Here is a 13,941-nt window from a genome sequence, read left to right as displayed (position 1 = left end):
GGTTGTAAAGACGCAGGTTATGCTGTTGAATCTCACAGGTTGTGATTGTTAGTGGTATTATATGATAAGGTTAACATGGTTCATGAAAAATAATGGAGGCTTTGCGTTTGGTTTGAAGTTAGAAGAAGAGGTTTTTTTGGAAAATAAGGGTTGGTTGTTAGACTGAACAAAAAGTCAAGGTTTTGTGAAAAAAAATTATACGTGAAAGTCAGTTAGTAAAAAAAATCGGTCCCCTAAAATTGAAGAAAGTGTCACTATATATGCATGTCAAACTAGGTTAATTATAAAAAGGAATAAAATAATTTCATATCAAACCTTAATTAACAAAATTATTATCTTGAATATTTTGTTTTTAATTTTTGCTAGAATTAGAAAAATCAGATCAAAAGATTCAAGAGAATTGTTTTGTTGCAAAAGTTAAATAAAAAATTACCTTATTTATTTTTTATGTTCTTTTTGTTTATTTATTAAATAAAAAGTGCATAAAAATAAAAATCAACTATTTTGAAAAAGCATATTTAATTAAAACGAAAATTAAATTTAATTAGATAAAAACGATTTTTTTTGTGGTTTTTATAATAAATGAGAACAAAATTAAACTATAGTTAGAGATAAATAAAAAGGAAAAAAATGTTAGAAGTGAGATTCGAACCTGGGACCTCTCGCTCTTGTATTTTTTAACCTTAAATCCTTACCAACTGTGCTACACCACTTATTCGAAATAAAATGACATTTGCAAATATATGAGGGCAAATTTTAGGGTATGACAAGCGTCAAGCGAATTCGGTTGCCCATACGTTAGCTAAGGCGGCCAATTCTTGGTCTAGGCGTGGTTTTTTCAGTAATGTACCTCCTTGTGTTGAATTTGAATTGAGTAATGATATCAGTTAAGTTTGTTCTTGTAAAAAAAATTAATTAATTAATGCCCTTTATTTTTTAATCAAATTTATCGAAAAATAAGGAAAATGAAAAATTTATTGCAATGCCAAATCAATTATGATTATATTATATTGTACAAATTTATTTTTTAATTTTATCACATATGATTTTTTTCTCTGTCATTACATAATTAGTTAAGAATTACATTTTTAAAAGTTTAACTATTGATTCAAATATTTTTGATAACGATACCTAAATAAAAATAATATTTATACACAACAACATGAAGTTATTGATCAAAATATTGATTATTAACGGAAACATAAAGTTACTGATCAAAATATTTTTTAATTAATTATGCATTCAATTATAATTTTTCACGGGTACCAGATATTTTTTTATTAAAAAATATACATCTGAAACAAATGTGTGTCTCGTACCAAAACCCATGCATCAAAATATTTTTTATTAATTATACATTCAATTATTATTTTTTCACGAGAACTAGACATTTTTCTATTAAAAATAGGGTTAAGTATACAAAACTCCCTGTAATATTAGTGAGATTCAGTTCAAGCCCATATAAAAGTTTTTTTTTAAAAGCCCCCTCGTAAAAGTTTATTTTAAAAGCCCCCTCGTAATTTTCAGATTCCGTCAAATAAGCTCCTGATTGTCAGTTTACATAAAAGATTCTTTCATTTTCCCGCGTGGAATTTTTAAAATTTTTGACATTTATTGTTTTTAATTTTAATTTTTTAATCTCTGACTTCCCTCTAATTAATTTTAGCTTTTTGTTTTTAATTTTTTTCATTTATATATTTGGATTAACTATTTTTATATTAAGAAATTATTTAAACAAAAATCTCTTATTAAATTTATTGGGCTTTTGGCCCATTCAATCTCTAACCATTTGAATTATATTTAATACATGTGTGTTTGATATATAAAGACTAATATTCTTTCTATAGACTTCGATGTGGGACTATATTTGACAATAAAGGAACAACAGTTGGCTGAACTGGCAGACCAAAAGACATAAGTTCAAAAAATACATGACTAATGATCAAGTTCTAAAGGAAGCAGGTGGTGCTGCTATGATCTTAATAAACACAGAGCTAAATTTGGAATAACATAAACCTAATCCAAACTGAAAATGTTGAAAATGGGTGTTGTCACAGTATGATCATGTTTGTTTGAAACGGCTTCAAAACGCATTACTAAGGAGTTGAAGGATCTGCAGAAAGACCCTCCTGTGTCCTACAGTGCTGGTATGTTTCCCCCCTCTCTCTCATCCATTCTTGTTATTTCAATAATTCAGATCATAGTCTGGAGCATTAGTTTCTCCTCTGTAAAAATATTTGTCATATTTTCTTTCTTTACTCCTCTTTATTTATATGATAAATCTTCCCATTCTATTTTTGAAGTTTGATTACGCCTTGCTATCATTTAACATTCCATACTATTTAAATTCCATAAGGTGCAATTGTTTTAAAGCAGCTTGTTCATTTGGGAGTTACATTATACCTGGACAAGATGCAAACTATCCTTTTTCAAGATAAAATTATTATTTATAATCTTTATTATTGAATAATAGTTTATATATAGTATTAATGTATTAATATTATTCAATAAATATTAAAGATTAGAATAGTGGCTTTCCTGCTACACATTACAGCGCTATACTGATGGTGAGTGTTTGGTATGGGTTCACCATAGGATAAAATAAAGATAGAACGCGATGACCGGTGAAAACATTTGTTCATGCAGCAGCTTTAATGCATTTTGTTAAATGACATTTGGGAAGGTAGGAGTTAAAGTTTTCAAACTTAGGATTCTACTAAGAAATAGAAGGCTGGGGAAGAGATGTAAAACAATAGATTCAAATCAGTATGAATAAGCAAACACTACATAGTTAGGAATGGTTATTGCTAAATTAGGGTCAGCATGTATTAAGGGATGTGGAGAGATGGGAGAATCTTGTCTGAGCTGTATTGGTCATTGGCTTGAGAGTTTAGTGTAAAAAAGAGAGTAAGAAGTAAATAAAGGGTGGAGAGATTTAGCATAGTACTCTTTCTTCTATGGAATTGGTTGTTGTGAAAGAATGATGGAAGAAGTAATGAAATATACACACATGCTGTGGTAGTTAAAATTAATAAAGGGTGGAAAGATAGTTATTGCATTTGCAGGAAAACAAGTCCCACATCGAAATTAGAAAGAGAAATGGAAGTGTATATAATGCTCTTTATGTAATACCCCGGTTCTCCAACATCGGATAGTATCAATTGAATTGTGTGAGATATTGGATCGAACTCTAGTATGGCCGAAGGGTAGCTTCTTGGTTCGACAGGGTTAAGCATGAAGTCGAAGGTTGTTCACATGCTTGTGTCGAAGATGCTAGGGTTGTTAGCATGTTAAATTAGGTTTTAGTGTTTAAACCCTAATTTGTTAAGTTAGCTTGTTTATTAAGTTGGCTTGTGTAATGGGTCTTGTGGAAAAATCCCATTAGTTAGTATGTTAGGTTTTATTATAAATAGCATACTAGTCTCTCATCATTGCTAAGCTGCAAATCCTAATTTAGGGTGAGAGAGGTTATTTGTTATTCTTGTAAACTTGTAATCTTGTTTTAAGAGAAAGTAAAAGAATAGCAGTTATAACCAATTCGTGTGTTCTTCTTCTTCCTTGTCCTTTATTCTTTGGTTTATACTTTGTTCTTGGCATTGAATTCACAACAAATTGGTGCGGTGAGCGTGGAGAAGATGCCGTCAACAAAGTATGAGATTGAAAAGTTCACCGGAGTGAATGATTTCGGTCTATGGCGCTTGAAGATGAAAGCCCTACTGATTCAACAGGGTTGTTTGGAAGCGTTGAAGGGAGAGGCAACCATGAATGCTGCATTAACGACAGCGGAGAAGACAACCATGATCGAGAAAGCACACAGCGCAATTTTGTTGAGCCTTGGTGATAAGGTTCTCCGACAGGTATCAAAGGAGACGACGGCATCAGGGTTATGGGTGAAACTTGAAAGTTTGTATATGACCAAATCGCTGGTAAATCGACTCTACCTGAAGCAAGCTTTGTATTCATTCAAGATGATTGAAGACAAAGTATTGGCTGAGCAGTTGGATATGTTCAACAAGCTGATTCTTGATCTTGAAAATATTGATGTGAAGATCGATGATGAAGATCAAGCGCTGTTACTATTGTGTTCTTTGCCTAGATCACATGCTCACTTCAAAGAAACTCTCTTGTATGGAAGGGAGTCCCTGACGTTTGAAGAAGTTCAATCAGCCTTGTACTCTAAGGACTTGAATGAACGAAAGGAGCATAAACCTTCGACTGTTGGCGAAGGTTTGGCCGTTAAAGGAAAACTCTTACGAAAGGATGGTAAGTTCGACAAGAAGAAAGGCAAAAGCCAATTGAAGTCTTACAGTGGCGAAGCATCTGGCATTCGATGCTACCATTGTAAAAAGGAGGGTCACACAAGAAAGGTGTGCCCTGAACGCCTGAAATATCATGGAGGTAAGGATAATGGCAACACTGCCATTGTTCAAGATGATTTCGAATCATCTGATGTTCTTGTGGTTTCTGTGGTTCGTTTTCTTTTACCTCCCCGTTTCACTTGGGAGGACGGCACGCTAGACCCTTCACGCGAAATTTGGAAGGAGAATGCGCCCGTGGTGGGATGAATTTTGTTTCAGTTCTTCCTACGATATCACACGAACTTTCTTATTTGTCCTACGAGTAGGAAAGCGGAAAAAAGATCTCAACTAAACCCTAGGAGTTTGCTAAGTGTGGGGATTTCACCTAGACTAGAAATTCTGGAGTCCGGGGGGTCGGTTATACATAGGGAAGTGTTTAAACACCCTACATATCTGTAGTACTCTACAGGAACCTTCTCTGTGTCATTGTGTTTGTGTTTATTGCTAATGATTGGGAAAGTTTCTCCTTTGTATTAGGAGAAGGAATTGAATTATTTGAAAAGACAGACAGACAGACAAACTGACTATTTTTGGTATTTTATTAGCTCGCTGAGATTCCTTGTGAACCTCATGCCTACATATCCCTAGTGGAAGTCAGAGCTTAATGTAGTTCGGGGAACTAACTAGGGAAATTAATTGTTTTTGGTGCCTTGCTTGAAGCTCAAGGTTGAAGCTTGGAATTAAATCTCTGTTTACAGTAAAGAGACATGAAATTATCTCTACAGAGAGGTATTTGTACTATTCTACCACAAACATTTAAAGGAGTGACAGAATAACTGAATTCATTTCATTCAAGAGGGGGACCTTACTTGTGTATGTGCAAGTATACCAGTCAAATGCCTCTTAAATGAAAGAAAGATGCTCATCCAAATTAGGGAAAGTTACCACATGTCTGGGTTTTACTGCCAGCTCATGCCTTTCAAAATCCTAAATGGGAGACTTGATTAAAATTGAAATGAAATTGTTTGTTTGTTTGAATGTGGTAGAGTAGTAAAAATATCTCTCTATAGAGATAAGCTATGTCTATCTACTGTATAAAAGATTTGACTTTAGCTGGCTTGTATGAGGCCCAAGCTTGAGGCTTTTTGATTGATTAATTAATATTATTGACTCTGGGAGATGACTCCACTGGGGATTAATTACAGGGTATTTTTGTGTTATGTACAAAGCCCAGAATTGAGGCTGACTCTACTTAGGGAGACTCTATTTGTGTGCCTTGTACAAAGCCCAAGGTTGTGGCTGACTGTTGCTAGGGAAAACATTATTTTCTGCCTTGTACAAAGCCCAAGGTTGTGGCGGACTCTTAAATGAATTAAGTATGGATGACTATATGGGGGAAGATCCTAAGTGTTAGGAATCTTTGACACATGAAAATGTGGTTTATCTGCCTTGTACAAAGCCCAAGGTTGTGGCTACTGAATGATGAAGAACTCACTGGGGAGACTCTATTATCTGCCTTGTACAATGCCCAAGGTTGAGGCTGACTCTTGACAGGGGAGTTTTATTGTTGGGTGCCTTGTATGAAGCCCAAGGTTGAGGCTGACTGTTTTTGTTGGTTTTGACTTTACTGAGGAGGTTTTATTTATTAAAAGACTGTTTTTCTTTGGAAGCTAACCCTTTCCAGGGATTTTGACTCAGCTGGAGAAATTGTTTGGTAAAAGACTGACTTTATCATGTTTTTTGGAGGCTGACCCTTTCCAGGGGTTTTGACTCTTTTGGGGAAATTATCTCCTAAGAGAAATGAATCTTTATTTTTTGACATTTTTATTAATTGACTTTGGAGGCTAACCCTTTCCAGGGATTTTAAAGTGATTGATTTGGGTAGCACTCCATTAATTATTAAAGGATGAAAAGATTGGCAGAAAGATTATCTAGTGGAGACTTCTTGTTTAAAGCCCAAGATGAAGGCTGACTCAATGCTGAGGATGACCAAAACATAGATCCTAGACTCTACTAAGGAGGATTGATGAAGATAAGGGTGACAGAGACTGTCCATGTCTCTCATTCCAAAAGGTGTGCTCAATGTAAAATTGAGACAAACTTAGCTTGTTTAAAGTCTGGTTTAAATTGGAAGAAACTCACCAGGGTAGGCTAAAAGGTGACTAAAGACCTGTTCCTATGTTTATAAGAAACCTGATGGGTCCTTGTATACAAGCTCAAGAGGAAGCTGGAAATGCTTTTAAGAAGCCTGTGGGTCCTTGTACAAAGCCCAAGAGGAGGCTAATCGAGGGTCCTTGTTATAGCACAAGAGAAAGCTATGTAGTTTTGAACTTATTTTGGCTCTAAGCAAATGGGTAAGAGGTTTCACCGGGAATAATTCCTCTTTGGGTGGAAGTGTCCTATTATTTGGATTCTAAGGTTTTTGCCAAGATGTTTCACCGGGAATAATTCATCTTGGGGGTTTGAACTACAGATCTCTAATTAGGAAAGAGCCTTCACCGGGAAGACATTCTCAATCCTAGGCCATATTCCTATAATATATATATAGTTTAACTGTCCTAAGGTTTATACTCAAACGCAGTTCTAAACTAATATATGCACAGTTTATATTTGACAGTAATTTAAATAAAGACTGTAAATTGAAAGCTTGTAAAGCCTAACCTGAATGGAGTGGAGGCCATTGAAGAAGTATGTACAGAGCCTCAACAGTATTTTTGTTGTTTGATTAACAGTTGAATATATATGATAAACAGTTAATGGTTTTTGAAAACAGAAGAAGTGAAGATGGACAAAGGTCACATAGGTATCTGAAGAGTTTCACCGGGAATAATGCCCTTCAAATACCAGAAGAATGTTTTGAAAACAGAAAGAAGATTTTGAAAATACAGTTTTGAAAACAAGCTAAGAAGAGAAGGTTTTTTGGGACTTACACTCTATTAGAGGCCCAGTACTTTACAGTACTGGTGTAAAAGCAATTTCAAAATGATTTGGAATGATACAAGGTTTTGTTGTTTGAAAACCTTAATCATCCGTTTAATTAGAGATTGAAAATAGTTTTGAATATTGACAAAAGTCAACTTAATTAAGGCAAAGGTGAAATCTATACCCAATTAAGACCTAAATAATTAGGGTTTTATCATAAAATTATTCACAAAGTAATTAGGTTAAAACAAAATGAAAATATATATTTTAAAGTAATTAAGAAAATATATAAAACATACTATTTTAAACCTAATTAAAACACATGAAATAAATAATATTTTTATGATTTTTTTGATTATTCACAAAGTAGGTATATTAAATAGCAAGTGTGTGAAAAATGAAGTGAAAATGATTTAATTTGATAAGTTTATTGATTGTGTGAAGTTTGTATAAAAAAAAGAATGAAAATGGATGCTAAAAAAAATTGGTTTGGCCCTAGAGAGGTTCGAACCCACGCCCTTCATGATCACATTTCAAAACTTAACCAACTGAGCTGCGCGCGCAGCTTGTTAACTATATACACTCAATATATTATATTTTCAGATAAGTCAGGAAATTCAAATTTTACGCGCGCCATGTTCATCTTCTTCCTCGAGCTTCAGATTTTTCAAATTCCTAACTCTCTGATTTCTCAACTAAATGGCATGATGTAAACATCAATCTCACTCGTTTTTGGACAAGGAACATGATTATGGGCTCAGAATTCATTTATTCTAAGTGTAACTAACGAATTTCATTATGAACACGAAGAACACATAAACCCTAATTTTAAAATTAAATGATGCACAAGATGAATAAATGAATGATGATAGAGGGTTTTCAATCCTCTGATGATGCTGAACAAGATAGAATCGAGCTTTCCCACAAAGAGTGCTTAAATTAAAGAGGTGGAGTTCAGAAACTTACCTCTGAAAATGGAGGTCGTGAGGATGATGGAGAGCACCTGGGCTTGAATGAATGATCTCAATAGCTTCCCTGAGACTCAATGATGCTAACTGAATGCTTATTGGAGCTTGAATCCTCCTGAATTGTTCTATGGTCCTCCCTCGATTTCAGCTTCAAATGAACATGGAGGGTGTTGATTCTTGAGTTACAGATGAGCTGCAGCCATCTGGTTAGCTTCACTATGACCTGAGGAATGTGCCTGGATGATTGGCTTGGCTCAGAACCTCCTGAATTACTCCATGGACCTCCAACTGCAAATGCTCCAAAGTGAGAGCAACAATGGTGTTCCTCCACTTACAGAAGTGATCCAGGTGCTTGGATCACCTCAAATGACCTCCCTTGAGATGTTAGAATGCTCACTTCCCAAAGATAAGCTCTGGTTTGAAGAAATCGATTCTTCTTGCCAAAGAACTTTGAAAAACAATGAACAAGAGAAGAGAAAGAGAAAGCAAGTAATATGGTTGCTTTGGTGTGTCTTTTGAATGAGGAATGCATCTGTATTTATAGGCAAATGGATCAGTATAGCTGCAGAGGAGTGAGCTTCCTTAGTGAGGTTGATTTGCTTTCTTAGCCATGAAGGAAGTTTGCAAATATCTCTTATGCAATGATGAGAATTTTGATTCCATTTGATCAATCCCCCTAGCCCTCGATTTTGTTTAATCTTAGGGGACAATTCTGAGCCAGAAATGAGCTCTAATTGGTTGGTGAGAAGATTCCTTGGGTGATTCATCAATTTGCCATAAATTCACAAATGTAATCATTACATAATCACATGTTCTTGTTTTTAGAATCTTCTTCAATTCTTATGGCATGGTGAAAATGAATGCATGGCATGGTTTCAGATGTGTTATGGGTCGTGTAGCATCCATTCATGAAGCAAAATGCACAAAATTGCAAAGTTCCAATTTGCACATGACCTATAATTTTACTTCATGAGGCCAACTTTGAACAAGCATAACTCCTAGCTCAAATTGAATTTGGAGAAGGTTGAACACAATTTGGAAAGCCCTAAACATCTACTTCAAATCATTAGTTTATGTCTTCTTCAGAATCATTTGGGAAATTTGTGAAAAATGAGCCCAAAGTTGGATGAAAACTAGGTTAAAACACTTAGAAAAATTTCTAAGTGTTTATGACCTAAACTTCAAAATTTCCAAAACTTCATAAATGGTTGATCTTTTGAAAAAAGTTCCTTTGTAAGATGTTGTTTTATTTTGCAAGATCTACAACTTTCATGTTGGAAGTTTTTTGAGTTGTGTAGGTGAAATTTTGAGTTCTCACCATGCCTTCAAAAACCCTAATTCCCGACTTTTCGCTCCTTGATGAATTTCTTTGAATTTCTTTGGTCAAATGACTTTGACATCCATATATTGATGATATTGACCTTTAAAAGTCATTTTTTGACCAAAAACCTTAAAAGTCAATGATGATCCTTCACAGTTGACTTTTTCCTGACAAAGTGAATTTTTGGGCTTTTGTGTAGAAACAAGATCTTTTCCTCAAATGAATGATGTAAATGGATTATGTTGAGGTAGTAGAGATTCTTGAATCATGTCTTGAGTTTTGGATTCATGCCCTGATTAAAAGTCAACTATCTTGGTGAATTAGGTCAAAAACCCTAATTGTCGACCAGAGGACCATGATGACTGTAGACTTTGAACTGAGATGTAATGTCCAGTGGATCTTGTCATATGAGTTATTTGAAGATGATTGATGTCTTTGAATGGTTCCCTGGGGCTTTTTAGGGTTTCCCAAAAGTGATCCCTGATTTTAGTCCTTGATAGGCTCAAAACCCTAGTCTGGTGACCTAAGTAAACCTGTACTCATATGACTGGATGTCTAATCAATCATAGATGAGAAAAGTGAAGTTTTTGAGCCCCATGATTGTATTAGGGACTCATCCTTGTATTGATTGATCCTTTGCCTGAGCTTTCTTGTCTTTGAGCATCCCCGATTAGATACCAGATGGAGAAGTGACTGCTCTGGGAACTTGTCTTGACCTGATGAAAAATCCTGAAGATATGCCATCTCAGGGGGGGTCAAAAATTAGGGTATGACAGATGCCCCTATTTAAGTTTCTTTTATCTGGAGGGAGAGAGATTGATATCTCGATCTCTCCTGCGTAAAAGAGACTTAAATATCAAAGAATGCCCGAATTTTGGGCGCTCCTGAGATGTTGTAATTGATAAAATCTTTATACGACTTGATCCCGTTGTCGCGCTTGGCGGGGGATGATGAGACAAACTTCTGCAAAAATACCTGATGTGGATTCTGGTGAATGGATGGCAATGTAGGATGCGCAATCCATCCTCTTTAACTAAGTGTTGATACTTAGAAAAAGGTAAACAACCTCCCCCTTGTTTCGGATGTCCATATCTCGAAACTGGTCTTAGTTGTGTTCGGACAATATCTCAGATAAAGAGAAAATTTCCAAAGGTTTGTTTCCTCGTCAAACTTCTTACCAGCACTTGGAGGTAAGATACCATTTGACGGTAAATAAAGAAACTTCAAAGATTTGTTTCCTCATCAAACTTCTCATCAGCACTTGGAGATGAGATACCATTTGACGGTAATAAAGAAACTTTAAGGGGTTGTTTCCTCATCAAACTTCTCATCAGCACTTGGAGATGAGATACCATTTGATGGTAAATAAAGAAACTTCAAGGGTTTGTTTCCTCATCAAACTTCTCATCAGCACTTGGAGATGAGATACCATTTGATGGTAAATAAAGAAACTTCAAAGGTTTGTTTCCTCATCAAACTTCTCATCAGCACTTGGAGATGAGATACCATTTGATGGTAATAAAGAAACTTCAAAGGTTTGTTTCCTCACCAAACTTCTCATCAGCACTTGGAGATGAGATACCATTTGACGGTAATAAAGAAACTTCACCATCTTCCCTTTTGACCTGGCATCTTTGAAAGATTGTCATATGGGCCCATGCTCTTTTGAGGGGCTAATGATTTTGTTTGAAGGCGGACGAACTGTTTTCGGGGTGAAAACTGCCATTCGTCGACTGGTGCCTGGGGAATCAACAAACTGTTTTCCTAAGGGGAAAACTACCATTTATTGACTCTGTGGGGAAATAAACATCCCTGAAACAGACAAACTGTTTGAAGAAACTACCATTTGTCGATCTCTTGAGTATTTAACAGACAAACTGTCTTTCCTTGGGGAAAGACTACCATTTGTTGACTCCGCTGGGGATCATGAACTATCTTCTGGATGAAGACTACCATTCACTGATTCTGCTGGGGAATCATTTGTCGATCTGCTGGGAGATTATGAATTATTTTCTTTGACGAAAAAGTGGCATCTCTTAACCTTGCTGGGGAAATACCAAACCTCTGGGGAATTCCAAAATGCAAAGCAGATTATCTTATTTTGAAGAAGACTGTCGAATGTCGCTCTGCAGAAGAATCTCGGCTGAGGAATTCCAAAAGTGAACAAACTATCTCCTTGAGGGAGACTACCATCTGTTGACTTGCTTGGTGAGATCCTTGTGTATGAACTGTTGTTTCGAAGGAAAAAGTTTCTCCGGAACTTTGCAGGGGAAACTTGAGTTCATGCCTAAATGACTCAGGCATTCACAGGATCAAAGCCTGATTCGGCTATGCAATTATGATGTAATGTATGCATGAATATTATGACAATGATAAAATGTAAAGTGAATGTGAATAGAATTGTCGCGGATGTAAAATCCTAATGATACGACTTGAATTCTTGTTGATCAGAAGATGTCCTCTTCTTGGAGTTAGAACTCTCTTGGGAATATCGGGTTATCAGTTGTCCGCTGTCCGAAGTGAGTAATATGAATTGAAGTAAAGATCCGTCATCGGGAGATGTTCGCAAAGCGACCTCATGGGGAAATCTTGGTTCCCGGAGTCTCAACCGTTCTCGGAGCAACTATTTGCATTCTTCCTATTGTTTGTAAACCTTAGAAAGAAATTTCACCTTTATTTTTGCAAGTAAATTCATTTTTATTTTATGAAAACATTTGTTTCAAGAAAATGACTGTTTAAATTCAAAATGCATTTCAAGAAACTGAATAAGACTAGATTGCAAAGGAAAAGCACAAGGCTCAAATTATTATATATGGAATGGTAATCAGCCAAATGCTTGATTCCATGGAGTATTTACAAAGTTGGAAATTGGTAATTTTTCGGGAAAAGGGCTACGATGAAACGTGACGACCGTTATCTTTCCCTTCCACTCCAAGTTGCGCTGTATTCGTGCTTCGTAGAAGATGACCTACTGCTGATGAACACTCTGCTATGGATTTTGAATGATCAAGTTTGTCCTGAACACAGTTACTTGCCATATATCCCTAACTTTTGCGTAAACTACCCCTTTCGGGTTTTAAGTTTACCGGGATTGATTATTTATTTTTTTATGTCTCTAATTTTTGCCTGAATCGCCCTTTCGGGTTTTCGATTCACCGAGACGCTCTTTTTTGCCTAAGTCGCTCTTTGCGAGTTTTCAACTTAGCGAGCTGTTCTTTTAATTATTTAGGCGAAGTATTTCTTGACTGCGTCGACGTTCACAGGACGGGTGAATTCTTCTCCATCCATAGTCGTGAGTATTAAGGCTCCTCCTGAGAAAGCTCTCTTGACCACGTAGGGGCCGTCATAATTGGGAGTCCATTTCCCTCTCGAATCTGTGAGAAAAGATTGAATCTTTTTGAGCACAAGGTCGCCTTCTTTGATTGTGCGAGGTCGAACCTTTTTGTCGAATGCTTTCTTCATTCTTTGTTGATATAGCTGTCCGTGGCATAAAGCTGTCATGCGCTTTTCTTCGATTAAGTTTAATTCATCGAATCTGCTTTGACACCACTCGGCTTCTGTTAATTTTGCCTCCATCAAGACTCTCATTGATGGGATTTCAACCTCTATAGGTAGGACTGCCTCCATGCCATATACAAGGGAGAAAGGAGTTGCTCCAGTCGAAGTACGTACTGATGTACGGTAACCATGAAGAGCATAAGGGAGCATTTCATGCCAATCTTTGTAAGTGATGACCATCTTCTGAATGATTTTCTTGATGTTTTTGTTAGCTGCTTCTACAGCTCCATTCATCTTTGGTCTGTAAGGAGATGAGTTGTGATGTTCAATCTTGAATTCTTCACAAAGCTCCTTCATCATTTTGTTATTCAAATTTGACCCATTGTCAGTGATTATCTTGCTAGGAACGCCGTAGCGACAGATGATGTGATTCTTGATAAACCTGACGACAACTTGTCTTGTAACGTTTGCATATGAAGCTGCTTCAACCCATTTGGTGAAATAGTCTATGGCTACCAAGATGAAGCGATGTCCGTTGGACGCTTTTGGTTCGATCATTCCAATCATGTCGATTCCCCACATGGAGAAAGGCCAAGGGGAAGAGAGTATGTTGAGAAGAGATGGTGGCACATGAATTCTATCGGCGTAGATCTGGCATTTGTGACACCTCTTTGCGTACTGGTAGCAATCTGACTCCATCGTCAGCCAATAATATCCTGCTCTCAATATTTTCCTTGTCATGGTATGTCCATTGGTGTGAGTACCAAAGGAACCTTCATGTATTTCTCTCATGAGTATTTCTGCTTCTTTTCTGTCAACGCATCTGAGCAGAACCATGTCGAAGTTTCTCTTGTACAGAACATCTTCATTCAGGAAGAATCTACAAGCTAACTTTCTCAAAGCTTTTCTATCTTTCTTTGATGCCCCAAGAGGG

The sequence above is a fragment of the Vicia villosa genome, linkage group LG4 (genome assembly GCF_029867415.1).
Source record: "Vicia villosa cultivar HV-30 ecotype Madison, WI linkage group LG4, Vvil1.0, whole genome shotgun sequence".
Taxonomy (NCBI): Eukaryota; Viridiplantae; Streptophyta; class Magnoliopsida; order Fabales; family Fabaceae; genus Vicia; species Vicia villosa.
Note: the sequence above shows the minus strand (reverse complement) of the source record.